The sequence below is a fragment of the Elephantulus edwardii genome, unplaced genomic scaffold (genome assembly GCF_000299155.1).
Source record: "Elephantulus edwardii isolate Elephantulus edwardi_28Jun2011 unplaced genomic scaffold, EleEdw1.0 scaffold00076, whole genome shotgun sequence".
NCBI lineage: Eukaryota > Metazoa > Chordata > Mammalia > Macroscelidea > Macroscelididae > Elephantulus > Elephantulus edwardii.
In genome coordinates this window covers 5186398-5206289 of record NW_006399826.1, presented here as the reverse complement: position 1 = coordinate 5206289, position 19892 = coordinate 5186398, and the positions used below count along the sequence as shown (strand labels likewise).

The 19892-nt window shown below is 50.5% G+C and overlaps 1 protein-coding gene across 13 annotated transcripts in view; it reads left to right on the top strand.

Annotated features, from left to right (window-relative positions):
- Positions 1-19892, top strand: part of CELF4 (CUGBP, Elav-like family member 4) — a 356428-nt gene that overhangs the window by 193764 nt on the left and 142772 nt on the right. The gene's annotated exons all lie outside the window — the stretch shown is intronic.

The window sequence follows — 19892 nt, the reverse complement described above, 5'->3', positions numbered from 1 at the left end:
GGCAACTCTGGTGGACTCGAATTCCCAGCCTTTGTGATAGCAGCTGAGCATGTTAACTATTTGTACCACCACCTATGCCCTAGGGCTCAACAAATCTTCTGAAAGAAACAAAAAGTCTTCCATGCCTTCTTGTGCACAAATCCCAGGCTCTTGAAGTCAAAAAGCGAGAGACTAGGGTGCAGGCAGTGCAGGGAATCCACACTGTCAGACCCACCCAAGCAGGGGCGCTGAACAGCTGCTTGCCCTCAGCTACGAGGAGAACTGTGGTCCTGTAAGGTGTGAGGAGGCCTGGAGAGAGGCAGAATGACAGGGGCAGGAGGGAGGCATGTGGCTGGGCCACAGTTAGGCAGGTCTCCCGTCTGGGCCCCATGAGGTCCAGCATCTATCTGGCTGGCTGCCGGCACGGGCAGACACACCAATGGCACACCCCAAATGAAGACATCCAGAAGAGGCTGCACCTTCCAAGACGGAATCCTGGCTCTTGCTACTTTAATTAAGAAAAACAAAAGACATGAGCTGAGAGAGCAAGCCTAAAGGTGTTCGGGGAGGTGGGAAGGATGGTTCTTGGCTTCTTCCAAGAGGGCTGTCTGGATGGAGCAAGCTTGGAAGTTTAGCTGTGCTGCCAGTGTGACTAGGGTCATAGGGTCCTCCCCAACAAGGCACAGGGGCGAGAACCCAAGTTGCTTGTCTCAAATTTACCCCAATCCCTGCATTGCCCTAGGTGAGTCCAGCAACTTGCCTTGTCTATTCATTTCTTATAAAAGTGTTGTTGTCCTTGTTGCTGTTGTTGTGTGCCACTGAGTCAGAACTGACTCCTAACTGATCCTCCAGTGGGTTTTCAGAGGCTACAAATTACACAGGAGGAGATTGCCCATCTTTCTCCTACAGTGCAGCTGGTGGATATGAACTATGTGCCTTTGGGTCACCAGTGCAGCTCCTTATCTACTGAGCCACCAGAGCTCCCTAAAAGAGCATGGGCAGGATTAAAACCAAGCCAAATCCACTGCCACCTGCATTGATCGGACTCTCGGAGACTCAGCATGTCACAGGCAGCCCTTCCCCGTAGAGTTGTCTTGACTATAACCTTTATGGAAGCAGACAACACGCCTTTCTTTCTTTCCTTCTTTCTTTCTGCTGGGTACATTTGAACCATCAACCTTTTGACCAATCATAAAACACAATTCTTGCCGGGCAGCTGTATTTATCCCCCTAGTGTTTACCAAGTGCCTACTGTGTGCTCCTGTCAGGCAGGAGACGTGGCAGGGAACAAACCCAACATCTTCCTCCCTGGGCCTCACTCCACCAGCCCTTTTACAGATGACTCACCTGCTGCTTTGTTTAGACTTGTCATTTCCAATCCTTTTCCAAGCCGATCCGCGTCCGCTACCTTGTGGCATGTTCTCAGCTTGCATTTACAGATGAGGAGAAAGAGCCAGAGCCAAGACACAAATTTGGATTCCCCTGTCCTGTAACAGCCGCTTCTTCAAGCCTTGTCACACATGCTGTCAGAGCAGTGGGGTGGGCCAGTGGCACTGATGGGGCTGCAATAGAGATTCAGAAGTGAGGTGTCCCAGCAGGGTGCCAGGACTAGGAGAGAGTGGGGGTAGCAGCAGGGCATCAGCCTGGTGTGCCAGAGACTCTGAGGGGCTCATGATCTGACCGAGAGAATAGAACTCGCTCACACTGATGAGGGTCTCTAACTGTCCTGAAACTGTATGTTCATTTCCCTAGACAGATGATACTGTGCAGAGGGGATCAGAAAGCAGGACTGTGGCAAGCTAACATGCCGAGAAAGAGTGAGAGGAAGGTGCTCAGGGCCACAGAGGGAGCAGTGCAACACAAGGGCAAGGTGTGAGGTGAAGGCAAGTGTGCAGGAAGGAGAGGGCTGAAAAGGTCTTAGATTCCAAAACCAGGGAGGTCACATTTGGCACCGTCTGGAGGTTCAAAGGCAGAGACCCCCTCAATGCCTGTCTGGTTACTTCTCACAGGGGAGCTTTTCTCTCTTAGGGGAGGTAGGCCATAAGAACGTGCTTAGTACTCACCTCATTCCCACTGAGTGAGAACCAACACATACTGACCTTCTAGAAGGTTTCCAAGATTGCAGACCACACAGGAGACCTCCCATTCTTCTCCTGCCAGTGAGTACTAACGTGCAGCATTTGGAGACACTCGCAAGCTAGACTGGCCCCAGCCGTCCATGAAGTCAGCAGGGTTGGCCTTTAGCACCCACACTAACAAGGAGTTCTGGTGGTCTAGAGTGGAGGGAGTTGTGCTGCTAATCCAAAGGCCACACATTCAAGGAAGAAGCATGCACAATCTCCTACAGGGTGATTTCTCGCCTTGGAAACCTGATGGAAAGTCAGCTATGAGACACTTCTGCAATGAAAGAGAGAGAGAGGGGGGGAGAGAGAGAGAGAGATCAGCCTTCCCTTCAGGGAGTGGGATGTTTTCAAGGAGGACCTAGAAAGGAAGGATTGGTGCAAATGATTAATATGCTTGATTGTAGAAAGAAAGGTTAGAGGTTTGACTCTACCTAGAGGCACCTTGGAAGAAGGGTCTGATGATCTACTTCTAAAGAACCAGCCACTGAAAACCCCAGGGAACACAGTTCTACTCCAGCACACATGAGGGAGTGGAAGATGCAACGCTGCAGTATCTGGATTGGAACCAAGAAGAACAATGAATTTCAAAGCGATGAATCACTGTGGTAGACACCAAGACTCTGTCACTCCTCTCTGTAAGGGTGGGGCGCAGTTCTGTGAAGGATGCAGAGATGTCACCACAGGCTCCAGCCCACACGAAGCTCTAACATAGAGGAGTAGACACAACCAGGCCACAACCAGGACTGTCATGGACACGGGAATGGCCACTGAATGGAGGGGTGATGAGTGAATGAATGGGAGGAGCTTGTGAAAAAGCATTCCAGTTAAGTCCTTGGGTTGCAAAAGGCATCAGAGAAGTGCAAATAGGGCTGCAGAAGGGCGGGACAGGGGAGGCTACATGGCCAGGAGAAAGTGGGTATTCCATAGTGGAGGTGACCAGTGGAGAAATGGTGGATGAGGCCAAGAAGGATGAGTGGAGCCCCTGGTCCTGAAGCTGGAGAGCTGTTTTCCAAACAGAAGATGCTGTGGGGCGTGCTGGGAAGAAGGCAAGAGGTTACATTGTGCAGTGGAGTTCCCACACGCTGTTTGCAGGAAGTAGAAGCTCTCGCCAAAGTTGGGTCTCCCACCGAGGGGGACACCATGGCAGGGAGACAGAAAAGAATGGGGGTCACCTGGTAGTCATGGCAGAAATGGAGAGTGACGTGGTGCGGGGGGGAGGGGGGCAAGCATAGGCCCCATCACTCACAAAGGACTTGAGCAGATTGGGGTCGGGGCCCTGCAACCTGGGCAGGAAAAGGGGCCATTTAGGGCCTAGAGATGGTAAACTTGCTTGTTTGGGGCCGTGGCAGCCCTCCGTTTGGCTCAGCCCCGTAACCCCCACCTCCTTTCCACCTCCCCCCACATCTGTCTACAGTAGAGTGGAGTGAAGTGGATTCAGGCTGCAGTAAGAGGGCCCTGGCATAGTGTTATTAAGACATCTGTGTCTCTAATGAAAAGTTACCCGTTGCCGGGCAGGGGAGAGACACAAATCATTATGAATCAATTTAGCTCTGGCCAGCCATCTGCCCGGGCCTCACGTGGGGGAGCTGGCCGGCGCCGATCCACGCAGGGCTAGCCGGCGCGACTCGATGGTCCCCTCCCCGCCAGCCTGGGGACAAGTGGCCCTGAGGACAGAGGACAGTCAGTCCCTTGGCTGTCCACAGCCGCCAGGGGACGCGATATGTCCATAGGCACAGATCACCCACGCACTGTGTGGGGGCCCCCAATACCGCCTCCCTCTGCCTCGTCCCGAGTGGGTGGAGCGCGCCGGCCACGGTCACGGTCACGGCTCCGTTAGCATCAAGGCCGGCTCCGCCCGCTCCCCGCCCCCGCCTGCCGGTCCCTGAGCAGCTGCAGCCCCGCGCGGGGAGCCGCGGAGCCAGCGCCGCCCCAGGAGCGCGCCAGTTGTCGCGCGCACCCCGCAGCCCCCGACAAGCTGGCAATTTGTTGTTGTTTGTCGAGAGCTTTTGTCATGCAAATCCCAGAGCCGGCCGCTGGCGCTGCGCTCCAAGGAGGAGGGGTGGTTTTGCCTTGTTTTTTCCCCCTGGTCTTTGCAGTTGCAGTTGTTAATGCCGCTCAAAATACGACAGAACAACAACCAAAAAAAAAAAGGCCATAAAAAAGAATATCACTTATTTCATTTCACTTATGCTTAGCGTCTGTGGCTCCCCGTTGTGCCCCCACCTACAAAGGCTGTCCAGGTGGGGGAGGGGACGGTTGGTGGTAAGGGGGTGAAGGACTAACTTTCTAGAAAGGCGCCCCAGTCGTAAGACAGACACAGGAACGGGGCTTGGACACTGGACTCAAATCAAAAACAAATTGCCTCCTAGGTGAAGCCCCACCTCCACGCCCACCACCCCCACATTGCCTCTGCCAGGCTGTTGTCTAAAGTAGTGGAAACTGAGGGCCTCTCCTCCAAAGCGGTTTATTCCTGGGTCCTCAAGCCCACCCACAGCCTGGCCCAGGAGCCAGAAAGACAGTGGTGCCGTCTCCTGTACAAATTGGCCCCCATCCAGCTCCATGTCAGGGTGAATGTTGGGCCCCCAATAGAGAGAGGGCTGGTTTTCCAAAGGTGACTTTGGTGAACTCTGTCGTTCCAAGCCAGCTGTGGCTCAAAGATTGCACTTCCCTGGCAGTTAGATCCCGGAGCAGCAACTCAGGAAAAAGATGGACACGCTCCTTCCCAGCAATTTATAGTCCTGGAAACCCAATAGCAGGTTAGCAGAGATTCAGTTCCATCTAGACTGAAATGAGAGAGAAAAAGACTGCTCAAGTATAATCATCCCTAGAAAGCCATTGACGTTGTGTACAGTTGAGTCAGAATCCACTCATAACTGAGCCTCTGGTGGGTTTTCAGAGGCAGTAAATGACCCAAGAAGAGATTGGGCTCTCTGGTGGAGCAGCTGGTGGATTCTGGTGGAGCAGCTGCACACCTTAGGGTTGGCAGTGCAACTCCTTACCACTAAACCACCATAGCTCACTCCCTTGGAATGCAGAGCGGGTCCCTGTTGTGGAGCTTTATATCAGCTCTGAGAGAGGAAGACCCTCTGTGAGATGGGTTGACACTGTGACTGTAACAATGGGCTTGAACTTGATAGAGATCATAAGGACAGAGCGGGATCGGGCAAGCTTCAGATCTGTTGTTCCTTCAGATCTGTTGTTCCTGGGGTCACTATGAGTCGTGGTTGACTGGATGGGACCTAACTAACAACAACAACAAATCAGCTCAAATTTTTTATGGTTCTGTGTAGCTTTGAGGGAGCCCAAGGGGGCTCTCAAACAGAGAACGCTCCCTCTTTCTAAAGAGTTCCTACAGTCCCACACACACACACCCAATGGTCACCCCATTGACCAACAGCAGCCAAAGAGCACTAGGGTCTTCCCAGAAAGAGCAGGCCCACCTCCCCCTGCCTCTGCTCTGACCCACAATCCAGATGTTTAATGGGCACATAGAATCCAGTGCTTGGTATCTGCTCAGTATCAGACCCTGTGTGGGCTCTATGACAGGGAACAGATGAAATTTCTTCCTGTGGAGTGACAAGGGGAAGTGGCAGGTAGGGGAAATAACCCAGAGACAAACAAAAATAATATTATATCAGGCGGTTAGATTACTGAGGAAGAATGAAACAGATGACATGGTAGAAAGGGGAGTTGTGTTTAAGGTGGCACAGCAGGAAGGGCCTCTGAAGTGACTTCAGTTGGCACCCCAGAAACCTGCTCAGGAATATAAGAGGCCGGCCCTCTCCACCTTCACCTCATCTTTACTTCTAACCCTTCACTTTACCTTAACATAAGCGTAGTGTTTGTGAACGTTCAGAAAGTACCAAAATTGTGGTCTTCACTCACTTGGACAAGCAGAGAATGCGGCACGAACATGTGTGAGATGTGTGTGTGTGTGTGTGTGTCTGTGTCTGTGGCAGGGTTGGCGGGCGCAAAGAAACTTGCAGAAGCAGGAGACAGCCTGTTGTTTTAAGAAAGGCAGTCTGTTCAGAGAGGTCTATGCTGATCAGAGTGGTCTCTGGTCAGACTCAGCATGACTGGGAGTCAAGCAAAGGGGTGTCTCAACGTGGTACCCCACATTTCTCACATGTGTGTGCACAAATAAGAGTATTTCAGTAGCACTTTCAGAGGTGACCCATTCAGCAAAATAGAGGATGCGCTGCAGACCTAGAGCTGTGGAAACTGAACCAGGTTGGCGAGGGGACGTTTGTAACTGCTTCTGTGGAGGTAGCCAGGGGTGTGGTTTGGCAGAATCTGGGTGCTGTCATGGATGAGGGTGCTGTTGCTGGACTCAGGCACCCTAAAGACAAGCCTATTCGGGGCGGGGGGGAATCTTTCCTCTTTCACTTCTCCCACCCCAGTGATGAACAGACATGAGGCTGTGAAGCTGAATCACCATAGGAAGGAATCTTGGTTTCCCAGGAGCGGAGGGGCTCACAGCCCCCCAGGGCACCCCTGGATTCTGTACCTGTGACCTAGTTGCAGGCCACATCACTTAGTCCTCCCTGCTTTAGCTCTGCATGCTAAAAGCCGCCCTGGGACCAATTGTAACTTGGTCTGGCTTCTCAGGATCAGATATGGCAGACAAAAAGATGCCATTGAGACTGGCCACCTCCAGCTGCCCGCCTCTGGCCTGTGTGCTCAACACGTCACCCCAATCTCTGAGCCGGCCCAGACCCCCCCCCCAGCTCTGCTTCTCCTTCATTGTCTCTCTTGAATGACCTCACCCCCTCAAGTGCCCTCTGCTCCCAGGAGTCTCTTCATCTGACACTCAGTAAAGAAGGCCTTCTCGAGCCCCCTCTGGTATGCCTGGTCCACATAAGGCCCGGGGGGGACCCTCAGAATAGAGCTCACTTATTCGGCCAATGCTTTGCTCCAGTCACCACACATCTGTTCCTGTCTGTTACACCCTGATGATGACTTGCATGTTGCTGTGATGCTGGAAATTATGCCACAATTATTTCAAATACAGACATTTTATAACTTTTGTCAAGACAGCCCGGAATATGGGAGGTTTGCCAGCTTCAGTCACGTTTGGTCTCCTCTGGCCTCCAGGCCACCACCAGAGAGAGGTTGTGGGGCTGAGACGGCAGGGGTGATCCGTGATGGGCAGGCTGCTGTAGAGCCTCCAGACTGAAACAAACCAGCAGGAAAGGCCTAGGAATCTGCTTGTGAAGATGAAAGAGCTCCCGAGTGCAGAAGAGTATCTGCTATAGTGCTTGCTCAGGGATGCACCTCTGAGCTGAAGGCTCAAAATGTGCAGTGTTTGTATTAAAGGGCTCCAGTTCACCAACAGTCTTGAGGATGTGGTCTGTAGGGTCACCAGGAGTCACATGGTGCCAATTCTCTCTCTAGACCCTGCACTAGGAGTGAGGGCATGCATCAAAGACCAATGAGGGAGATTCCCAGCCATGGGAAATCAGTGGTCTGGCGGGGGAGACAGTTGTAGGCACACATCACAGAAGTGACAGAGACGTGCATGGGGGCACCCAGCCTGGCAGACAGAACCCGTGAATACTCAGACTTCTCTGGCACATGGGACTTCGTAAGGTACTATAGGGCCAAGTGGCCCACACTAGGTTTAGACTGAGCAGTGCCAGCAGAAGATGAGGTGTCCTGGGTGGTTATAGGAAGGTTTGGGGACCTGGACTTCTGCGCTCTTCAGGAAACAAGTACAAACTAAAGTCCTCATGCTTCTGTCTAAAGCCACTTACCATCTGTAATTTAGGGACACTCCTCAGGTCACACCTGTCCTGTCTCCTCACAGCCCCTCTCGAGGGGTGGCCTGGCTGGCCAGAGGAGACCAGAAGTGATGGAGGCTGGCAGCCTCCTGGACTGCTGGCTACTTTGACAGCTGACAAAGTTACAAGGACAGAGACGTCAGGGCAGATGGGTGGCCCGCACCCTCTGGCAGCCGCCCCTCTGCTCCATCCCATTAGGATTGATCAGGCTGGGTCAGGGGTCTCCCAGGCCTGCATTGGGCACCTGAAGCTTTCACAATGACTAATGGCAGTGCCACTGTGTACAGCAGCAGCAGCAGCGACCGCCCCTCCGCCAGCCCTCCCTCCCCCAAGCCTGTCCCTTCGCCTGTCGTCAGCCAACTCGCTCCCACACGTGGTTGTTGCTCTGAGTCTTCACCTGGTCTAGTTGCTCATTCATTCATTCATTCAATGTTGACTGAGGAACCCCCCACAGACTTCTGCTATGTCCTCCAGCCCCAGCCAACCCCTGATGCCCTGTGACTGTGCCCAGCCCCTACCCCTAGCCCTTAATGTGTGCCCGCACCCTTACTGACAGGGAACTGACCATGTCTGTGAGCTCTACTTAACCCATGAGCCACCTTGTCTCAGTTTCCTAGCATGACTGAAACAGAAATAGCACACGGAGTGAGAGAACAGAAACTTATGTTCTTACATTCTGACGGCTAAAGGTCCAAAACACAGGTCTGGATGGTCTGGACTCCTTACTGGTGGGGGGCACTCCTTGACACTTTGACGTCAACTCCCCGGGCACCTGTCTCCCTTTCAAATCACGCTCACCCATTGTGTGTTCTTATCTCTGGATCTAATCCACTCATTTCTACACTTTGATGTGATTAGATTTAGAATCCACTCTATTTGAGGGAGCTCTGGTGGCTGAGTGGTAAGAAGTTGTGCTGCCAATCCAAAGGCATGTAGTTCAAACCCACCACCTGCTCTTGAGGAGAAAGATGGGAAGTCTCCTCCGCTGTGATTTGCAGCCTCTGAAAACCTACCGGAGGGTCAGCTAAAAGTCAGTTCCAACCTGAGTCTACGTAACAAAAATTATCTGAGGTGTCCCTCATTAATGTAACCACTAACTAAATCATTATATTAGTCAGAAGAGACACAAAGCTGACCCTCAAGCCTTTGGGCTGACAGTTGCTTGCTAGGTCAGCAGATTTTCCTTAAGATAACAAAGAAAGCCTTATTTCCAGACAGGGTTGCATCTGCAAGTACAACAATTTTAATTGCATCATGTATTTGGGGGGCAATGCCACCTTTAAAGAGATTCCCTTTGACAAAGGGTGTCTAATGCACAAAACTGTTAGACGAGCAAGCCAAGCCCTATGTGGCTGTGAGATGGCAGGAAGGACAGGGCCGCCGCGTCCTGGGACTCTAGGGTAGGGGAGTGGGCTGTCACAAATGTTCCTAAGTCCTCTCATCCTGCAGGATCTGGGAAACAGTGATGTAAAGAAATGGAGAAAGGAATCAAAAGATAGATGGGGAGCCGCACTCTTCTGGGTTTGTTCAGATCCCACATGGTGGCATTCAATAGCACTTACCATGATGTGTGCACAAGCGGGGGGGGGGGGCCAGCATCTGGGCTGGCATCTAGGGACAGCAGATCCGGAGGGAGCCCTACAGGGTCAGTCCCCCACTCTCGTAGGCTGGCTGCGGGAAAGCCGCTGTGTTTGCCTTCCTGTGTGGAGACGGTGTGCACTAGGCTCAGGGTCCACAACACTCCAGTGGCCCCTCCGAGTGTGAGGGGCACAGACTGGTTACTGACTGCGTGAGACCTAGTGTGGGAAGTTGTGACTGTGTGTGTGTGTGTGTGTGTGTGTGTGTGACCAGAGTGGCATCACAGACTTGCTAGGAGTGAGATGCCATATTTGCAGGTACTCCAGGTGTAGCGGTGCATACCTGCTCTGAGTGAGGAAATGAGTGACTGTGTGTGTGTGTGTGTGTGTGTGTGTGTGTGTGTGCGCGCGTGTCCCATCTCTGCTCTCTTCCTCCCCTGGGCACCATGGGTCTGGCCCTAGTGAGCCAATCACGGCCGAGCCCCCTCCCACATACATACTTTTAATCAATTTGGTGCTTTCTTGTCAAGAAGACAAGCTATTTGCTTCCTGAGGATCAGATGGTGATGGATGAAATATAGGGAATAATTAAATTAGCAGTGTAATGGTGGTGCAAACCTCAATTAAAAAAATATTTCCATTGTCATAAAGTCTACCCATAAATTTCAGGAGCGTGCCTTGCCCGTGGCCTGCGCGCTCAGAGGCTTGGCTGGCGCCACGTGGCAAGGGCTTCAGCCAGATGAGGAGGAGCCCCGAGCAAGGCTGCGGCTGTGTGAGGGAGATACTGGTGTCTACAACTTGAGGGACCCCTGCCACCACCCTGTCTCTATCCTTGTCATATCTGCATAAGGTCTAGGCTCCCAGCTCTCAAGGTTATGGCCCTCCACTTTTTGTTTTCACTGTAAACCGAACGATGGGACCTTCAGGGGTAATTCACTTCTTGATCACCAGCTCAGGACCCTGGGCCTGTCCATAGAGGTGCTGACTCTGCTCTGGTGACACTGTGAGTGAGGACCAGGGACTTCTCTCAGGGGAAGTAGGCTAAGGATTTATTGTCAAGAAAGACCCACAACCTCCACCCAGGACATCCTTGCTGACTGGCTTGAAAAGAGCCCCATGCCTACCAGGATCATTCTCCAAAACCAGGGGAGGCCAGCGCCTGTGGAGAGTCCAGGTGTAGAGGTGATGGGGAGGTATTACAGCTCAGTCTCCAGAGGGAGGGGGAGTAAGGACATATCCAGGAGGGGCCCTTGCTGAGTGTTTGTGGAGACTCTGGGGAACCCCTCTCACCCCCAGATAAAGGGGACTAGGCTTCTCCTCCCTCTGCTTAGCATTTATTGTATTAAGTACTTGTGGGAAGACCCATTATGCTAATGAATTACAGCTACAGATCTAAGAGGGTGTTTGTTGCTGCCTAGAACTCATTAGACTTGTGAGAAGGGCCTTGAGCAGCAAGAAAGTTTGGGAGGGAACAGTACCAGGGAGAAGTCTGGGCCAGGGCACCCAGCACTGGAGAAGGTGGAGGGGCAACAAGAGGAGACAAGAAAGAGGAAGAGGAGGATGAGACAGAGGACCCAGGGGCAGGGTGTGGGGGGCACTCACAGCCTGCCAGGGGAGGACAGGATGTCCCAGCTCAGATGCACCCGCTCAGCTTCCTACCTCAATATCCTCCTGGCTGCCAGTAAAGGGGCAACCTTTAGTTCAAAGTCACATCCTGGAATCAGAGGAACATGGGACCTTCTCTCTCCTTGAAATGCTGGAGTCTGTATCTTGAGCTAAGGCCAGGGTCAAAGAAATTCCTACAATCCCTAACGCAGACCAGAGGCCTGGAAAGCTCTGAGTGCAGGGAACTTGGCCCAGCGAGTGCCATCTCTCTCCAGTGCTGCCATTCAAACTAGAGCAGCAGAAGCCCAGGGGCTGAATGAGAGGTGCAACCTAGCAGGTGTCTGCAGGTGCTTTGTTCTTCGGAGCTGAGAGAGCGCAGCAGCCCCATCCGGCAGCAGACAATAAAGCCTTTTTCGAGCTAGGAGAATCCACGGAACCCGGCTCTGCCTCTGCCCTGAGGTGTGAGCGCCAAGTGAAGAGGTGATGGCGCCGTTAAGGGTTTCCATCTTTGAAGCCCTAGAGGAGAGAAACTATTTAGGAAAAGAGAAACTATTTAAGACCATAACAGTTAAAGATTATTGAGACAGGGACTGAATGGTACCTCAGTGGTTTTTGTTTTGTTCTGTTTTGTTTTGTTGTTCTTGATAGGCTTGCTTTATAAGACTTTCCAATCTCCTGTTTAATGGCACCATGTTCAAGTTAATTTAATTCAATCAAAAGTTCTATTTTGACTTTTTCTAAAGGATAATTAGTGGAGAAACTGTGTGTTCTCGCTCTTGGTTAATGGTGTCATTGTCTACACTGTCTCCAAACTGGGGCATCTCAGCGTCATCTGTGATGACGTGGCCTCATCAGCCCCCTCGTCCAATCATCAGACCCTCTTCCTGCCTCAGACCTTATCTGTCACTGCTGCCAGCCTAGGACCTCCCACTCCCCACAATCCACCCCTGTTCTTGCCCGGCTCCCCACCACCGAAGGGCAACACTCTCCATTTCCATTGGCCCGTGCTGTCCCCCTAAACGTGAAGTGCTCCTATCAGGTTCTAGAAGTCCAGCTTCACACTTCCTACTGGTGCAGAAGGTCAGCCATGCTCCCTCGGCCACATCACTAACTTACTCTTTCTCTGTATCGTATCACAAGCAGATGGCTTTAAAGAACACACATTATTTTCTCAGTTCTGCAGATTGAAAATCCAAACCAGGGTCACAACCGCATCGACTCCTTCCTTGTCAGTAGCTCTGGGTGCCCCTCGGTATCTTGGCTTAGGGGTGACCCTCACACAAAGGGAACCCATCCTTTCTTTAGCTCGTCTCTGTCTCTACGCTTTATCACCCGGAAGTGAGTCGTCTCAGGACATACCCTACTCCAATATGGCCTCAGCAGTATAACAAAGAAAACCGTATTTCTAAACAGGATTATGTCCACAGGTATCACACTGAGGATTCCAGCGCATATTTGAAGGGACATTCAATTCAGCCCATGACTGTCTCTGCTCCTTTGAACTGCCTGATTTCCCTCTGCAGAGGACACCCCCCCTTGGCTTGAACACCCACACTCCTGGCAGACTGCTGTTTTCTTTTTATTTATCTTGTTCTGATATAACCTCCTCTGTGAAGGTTTTCCCCATCTTCGAGCTATTTATTCCTTTCTCTGCACTTCTGAACATTTGACTTAGTTCACCACACATTACTAACATGGCCATTCTTTCGTACATCTGTCCATCCCACAGGAGCAGGCACTCCTTGAGGGAGGGACCATATGCCTAGAACATAAGAGCAAGAAAATGGAAAGTGCTATTAAAGAAAGATGAAATACTTTAACAGCAAGGGGTCCAGAAAGGATGTCCAAAAATCTACCAAGGCACACCACCACCTCGTGGTCATATTAAGAATTGCAAGTTTAGCTTATTTTGACTAAATCCCGAATGCGGGAGAATAGGCAATCTCCTCCTGTGCCATGAATTACCTTTGAAAACCCTCAGCTATGGGTAGGTTCCGATTCTATGGTATAAAACAACAAAAAATCTCTAAATGCAAATTTAAGAAGTAACACTGATGTCAAAACCTGAGCACTGTTTGAGTATAGTATCTGGAAATAATACTTTGATCATTCCAAAGGCTAGTATGAACACAAAATCAACTAACGGCTTAATACATGCCATATGGCTGGTCCTTGATATGCAATATTGGGGAGATGACTCCCCATGTAGCTGGAGAAATAAGATTCACATGTGAAACTCTTACCTGTCGGGCAGGGGGTGCTGAAATCCCATCGTGCTTGCCCCTCTCTTCCCTTCTGATATTTCTCTTCCACTCCAAAGCTCTACCTCCACGTGTGCCCCACTAATTTTTGGTTCTGCCTTGACCTGCCAGGTCTCTCCTTGGAGAAAGATGTCATGCTTGAGAAGGTGGAGGGACAGCGCAAGATAGGAAGACCCTCTATGAAGTGGATTGATTTAGTGACTGGGGTAATCAGGGTAGGTGTGTCGAAGACCATGAGAATGGCACAGGATAGAGCAGGGTTTAGGGCTGTTGTACATAGGGTCGCTATGAGCTGCAGGCGACTCGACGGCACGTAACAACCACACAACATGTCAAACTATTAGAAAAGCATCTTAAACTGTGGCAGACAAAGGGTCAGGGAAAAGCTATCCTGGACAGGATACCAAGCAATGCTCACTGCACAGGGCAAAGGTTGTAGAATGAGTCAAATAAGACTACAGCAGGCAGTAAAGGGGCATTGTTGTAGATCATGGCAGTTTGCAGGAAGGGCATCTTGGCTCATTTGGCTACTGACCTGTAAGGTTAACTGGGTTATGAAGCAAGCTAAGATAGGGGAGGCTCCCGCATACCTCTGCCCCTTTTCATGCCAGCACCATCTTCTCCACCACCACTGCTGAACCCATTTTAAAAGGTCACTGTAGTTTCATAACAAAAAAAAAATTGAGCCAGTCACATACTCTGCCAAATAATAGTGTATAAGTCTACGTTAGAGAAGGTGAAACCAAGTCTCTCCTTGGAGGCTAGGATTTTGAAGCTCCATCTTACACACTTTGGGCACGTGGTCAGGAGAGATTGGTCCTTGGAGAAGGACATCATGCTCGGAAGGGTGGAGGGACAGTGCAGGAGAGGAAGACCTCGGATAAGATGGATTGATACAGTAACGGGAACAATGGGGGTTGGTGTGTCAGAATTAGTGAGACTGACTCAGGACAGGGCAGGGTTCAGAGCTGCTGTACATAGGGTCACTATGTGTCACAGGCGACTCGGTGGCATGTAACAACAACAAGGGACAAACAGTTTTGAATGGGAATAGATCAGCAAGTCTGAGATATATGGTGGTATACTCCTTAGTGATTTTAATTGGGAAGGGACTGTGAGGTCACATGGACTGCCAAAAGAACAAACAGATATGTCTTAGAAAAAGTGCAGCCAGAGTGCTCCTTGGAGGCAAAGATGATGAAGCTTCATCTCTCATACTTTGCCCATGTTGCTAGAAGAGGCAGACTGGCAAAGAACTTCACGCTTGGAAAAGTGGAGCGTCAGCAAGAAAGAGAGGAAGATGCCCAACAAGATGGATTGACCCAGTGACTGCAGCAGTGGGCTCAAAGGTGCTAGAGACGATGGTGATGGCACGGGATAGGACAGGGTTCAGGTCTGTTCAGAGGGTTGCGATGAGTCGTGCTCAACTCAAAGACACCTAAGAACAATAACAACGTCAGATCACTGAGGAAGCAGGCAGAGAGCGCATGAACCATGTCACATGGGCAGTATTATGTGCAGGCCCGGCCCTGGTCCAGGTAAGAACAATTAAGTCAGAGAGGCTCCTTCCCAGTCTCATCACCACCAGCAAGAGCTCCTGCACCAGGTAGCAGACCAGTTGGAGCAGCGCCCACTGTGCCCAGTGGGTGTGGCCTGCCATGCTCCCCACCTGTTTCTCTTACCATCCTCACTCTGTTCCTTTCTCAGCCCCAGCACCCCTCTGGGCTCTGACTTTTACAGTGGACTTTTCCTCACAAGACTCCCACCTTGGATGCTGGCTTGTGTTTTGATCTCTGACTGCCCCAGCTGAGCCATAGAGCTTCTCACGGTGCCCACCACCACCACCACCAGCAACCCCCCCCCCACTACTGTCTGGCTGACCCGCATCAGGACTGGCCACAGGGCCCCCTCCAATCTGTCCTACCTACATCCTCTCTCCACCTCCCTATTTGGAGCCCCAGCACCTCCTGCTCCAGAGCTGAGGCCAGCCTGAAGACAGATATTAATGTGCAAATTAGCACAACCCGACTGGGTCCAGATTGCCACTTAGAATTTGCATATTAATAAATGTTTTGTGACAGCATTTAGCAGCTCAGGAAGGACAGAGAGGGTCCCCTCCCCCATCCCATAAGCCAGATAACAGGACTAGGGAAGCTTCTCTTGTCACCCATCACCCAACCTGCACGCCTTCCTGCCATCAATCAATCAATCTATCTATCTATTGCCGTTACCCCTGAATTGAGTATCTCTGCCCAGCCTGGCAATTAGCAATGGAGGAACCAGGACAAGCTCAGAACCCTGGGAGAATTGTGCACAGCACTGGAGGAGGAGGGCTCAGCCGTGCCCTCAAGCAGGACAGGCGTAGGGGGTGGGGGTTCAGAGATCCTAAGCAAGGGCATTAGAAAGCAGCCTGCTTTGATGGCACGAGCCTGATTTAGGAGTCCCGAGCCTGACTTTGTGGTTGGTCCCAGTCAGACCTTGTGCAGAACGTTCCATCTCCTCTTCTGTGAATAGGGTTAGTACCTGACTAACCTGCTTTGCAGGACTGACATGGAATTCAAGAGAGATAAGGGATGTGAATGTGAGAGGAGGGGTTTACAGATGCCACATGGCATTTGGCATGGGAGGAAGCAATCCTGGGGCTGTGTATTATAGACTTCTGTATAATACATGAACCATCTGGAAATTAAGTATTATGTATAATAGAGTTTTCAGCTGGCTGAGGATTGCCTCCTTCAAGCAACAAAACTTGTAAACTTTCATTTTAACTACTCGAAGCAAACATCTTTCTAAAATGCATTCCAAGTACTCTGTTTTCTGGTTCAGTATCAAACCCCACTTATAGCTTTTCTCCTGCCTTTCTGCATAAAGAGCTTGTGTTTATGCAGCAAGATGCTATCAAGGATGCTCAGGAGGGGAGGGGCGGTCTCTCTCACCGCCCTGCGCTGTGGTCTCATGGCTCTGGTTTCTCTCAGTCGTGGTTGTACAACTCGTCCTTGCCTTCCAGACCTTGGCCTCACTGACTGCCTCGTGCCCCTTCCGATCAAATCTGAAGCCGGTGGATTCTGATTCTCGAAACCAGAATGACCAAGTGTTTTGCATTCATGGGGGTGAGAGGCACCAGACTGCTCCATGCACCGCTGTTCATTGCCACCTAGTCAACCCTGACTCACTCCTGGTGACCTGAAGAAGAACAGAATCACGTGTTGCGTCTTCGTGGTTTCAGTCTAGTGTTTGGGCTATTCTGTCACTCTCTTTCATTAAAGTTTCACTTCGAATTGTGGCCCTGGAGAAGAGTACTGAATATCCCATGGACTGCCGAAAGAACAAACACCTTTATCTTGGAGGAAGTGCAATCAGTCTGTTCCTTAGAGACAAGGAGGAGGAAGCTTTGTCTCACTTATTGTGAGCATTTTTCCAGGAGGGGCCAGTCCTTGAAAAAAAGACGTCCTGCAGGGAAGGGTGGAGTGTCCGCAAAGGCGAGGAAGCTCCTCGGTGAGGTGGAGTGGCACAGTGACTGCAGCAATGGCCTCATGCCTGATAGAGATCGTGAGAGCGGTGCAGACCAGGGCAGGGTTTGATCTGTGGTAGTCAGAGTTGATTCAGTGGCACCTAACACCACATCTCTATTTACTGAACATGAGTCTCTTCTGGGTCTGTTCACTGGGGATGTCGCAATGCCTCAATCAGGACACTCACCTTTCAGAGGGAGGTATAGTGAGCTATGTGCTGGGTTACTAACTGAAAGCCAGTAGTTCAAGTTCAGCAGTTGCTGATGAGGAGAAGGATGGAGAGTCTCCTCCGATAAAGCCTCAGAAATCCAGTAAAGGGTTGCTGTGAGTGGGCATCAACTCGCCATCAGTGAGTGAAGCAGTGAACAACCCTAGACTGGCCCTGTCAGCAAAGTAAATGCATGGAAATTTTACTATACAGGCCACAGATATTTTATATTTGCTGAATCAATTATTGTTGTTTTGTGCCGTTGAGTCAGACCAACTCATAGCTGACCCTCCAGCAAGTTTTCAGAAGCAGCAAATCACACAGGAAGAAATTACCTGTTCTTCTCCCACAGAGCAGCTTGTGGATTTGAACTGTGTGCCTTTAGGACTACAGTGCAGCTTCTCACTACCTGGGTCCCCAAAGCTCTGGGTCAATTAAGAGATTAGTAAACTTTTGAGACCTGTATAGCCTGTTTCCCAATGCTGTGTTCTGCGGTGCTCCAGAGAGAGAGGCAAGCTGGCTTACTATTTGTGTTATAAGTGGACAAATCATTACACAAGCAAGTATGAGCTGTATGTAGGTATGCATATATGCACATATGTGTGATGTGAATTCACCAGCCAGAACTTGAACCTGGAAAGCACTGGGCCAAGAGATGCCACCTTCTCATCCCAGGTCTAGAAGCAAAGAGAAGGGGAAAGAACCCCAAGGCTGAGGTTTCCACGGATAACAACTAGCATGCTTCAGTTATAAGCTACCCTAGGTTGTGTAAACTGTTTACTTACTCAGCTGGTAAATGAGTGGTGTTGGAAATGTGAATCCACTCTGTGATGCCTTGAAACAAAGACCTGGTGATCAGCCACTAAAAAAACTCTACAAAGCACAGCGCTGCTATGGCATACGTGGACTCACAAAGTTTGGCAATGACTGGATAGCAATGTCTTTTACATGGAGGTGTGTCCTGCACCTCTCTGGACGTGCATTTCCCATTGACTACCAATGACTCCTGTTAAGAGAGAGAAAAGTGTGGTTGAAGCTTGCTCCAGAGCCTAATTGTCTGAGCTTGGCTGCTGTTACCAGCTCTGTGGCCCTGGACAAGCTGTCTGACCTCTCCATGCCTCAAAGAAGAGCTCTGGTGGCCTCTTTTAGGGAACTCTAGTGGCCTAGAGGTAAGAAGCTGCACTGCAGTCCCAAAGGCATGTAGTTTGAATCTACCAGCTGCCCTGCAGAAGGATAGGCAATCTCCTCCCATGTAATTTAGAACCTCTGAAAACCTGCTGGAGGGTCAGCAAAGGGTCACACAACAGCACAATAGCTTTCCCATCTATAAAATGGGTGAATAACAGTCTGGTCTCATAGTTTGAAGGTGATCTCTGTTACAGATGTAAAGCACTTTGAATAGTCAGTGTTGGTGCATCCTAAGCTCTGAGTAAGTATTTGCTGTTCGCATTTCTGCCTTAACTTCCTTTCCAGAACCATACAATTTGATATGAAGAGTGGTTCATTAGTGTCCAGTATTACTGTTGTGACACCTCTCAAACTCCTTCCAGAAAAGAACAGTTCAAAAGGAGTATGTGATTAGACATTATTTGTATGTCAACAGTCCAGAATAAGAGCTGCATAGCAAAGGGGACTATGGGAGGTAGGGGGAGGAAGGAAATTTTGCAACAGTGAATGTTGTTGTTTTTTTAAGTGAGCTGGGAGGAGCTAGGGAGGAAAACATGCAACAATAAATGAATGGAAATCCAACTTTTCTGTAAATTTTCATTAAAATCACAATTTTTTTAAAACCCCAAAACCAACTCCTTCCAGAGCCTGGAACACAGTGGAGGCCTCCTTTTGAAAATTTCTGAAATGTTGGTTCCTTCCCTGTCCCTTAGCCCACCAGACCATCAATACATATTCAATCAAGTCTCCTAATGGGAATGAGTTCAGGCTGAGGCTGGGCAGCACAAGTTCTTGTTATGAATTCTGTGGATGCAGGAATTGACCCAAGCTGGAGAGAGGGCTGGGGGCCCAGAGGAGTCGAGTCCAATACAGAAGACGACGGAGCTGCAATAATTGGATCGCTTTCCAATCAGGGAAACAGCCACAAGATGTCTTAGTCTAGTCTTATGCTGGGCAGTGTCTGGAGACAGGGAGGCATAGAGTATACCACCTCCTAGGGACCCTCAGACCAAACCCTCCTTCACCTCCTAACCTAATGGGATGTGCACAGGATGGAGTGTTCAGTCCACGCCCTGAGAGACCTGCAAGGTCCCTAAGTTAGGGATCCCACCTGCCTTCAGACCACCCACAGAGTGTGATACCACTCTCAGCCTTCCCACGGCTTGGAGCAGGGAGCCTGAATGCTTCAGCTGAGCCCAGACAGAGAGCAAAGGCCTCATCCAATTATCTTTTAGGCTTTAGAGAGACTTCCCCCACCCCCTGACTTGAAGATACTATTGTCTAATTGTCTATCTTCTTTAATGTGACTCCTGAGAACTGGACCTTCTTCTCCAAATTTAGAATCTGGCACTAAGTAAGCTTTCTCTATTAATGGGTGTAAGGATGGATGGATGGATGGATGGATGGATGGATGGATGGATGGACGGATGGGTAGATGGTGGGTGGATGGATGGACGGACGGACGGATGGATGGACGGATGGATGGTGGACGGTGGATGGATGGTGGATGGATGGATGGAAGGATGGATGGTGGATGGATGGTGGATGGATGGTGGATGGATGGTGGATGGATGGTGGATGGATGGACGGATGGATGGTGGATGGTGGATGGGTGGTGGATGGGTGGTGGATGGGTGGTGGATGGATGAATAGATGGATGGTGGATGGATGGATGGATGG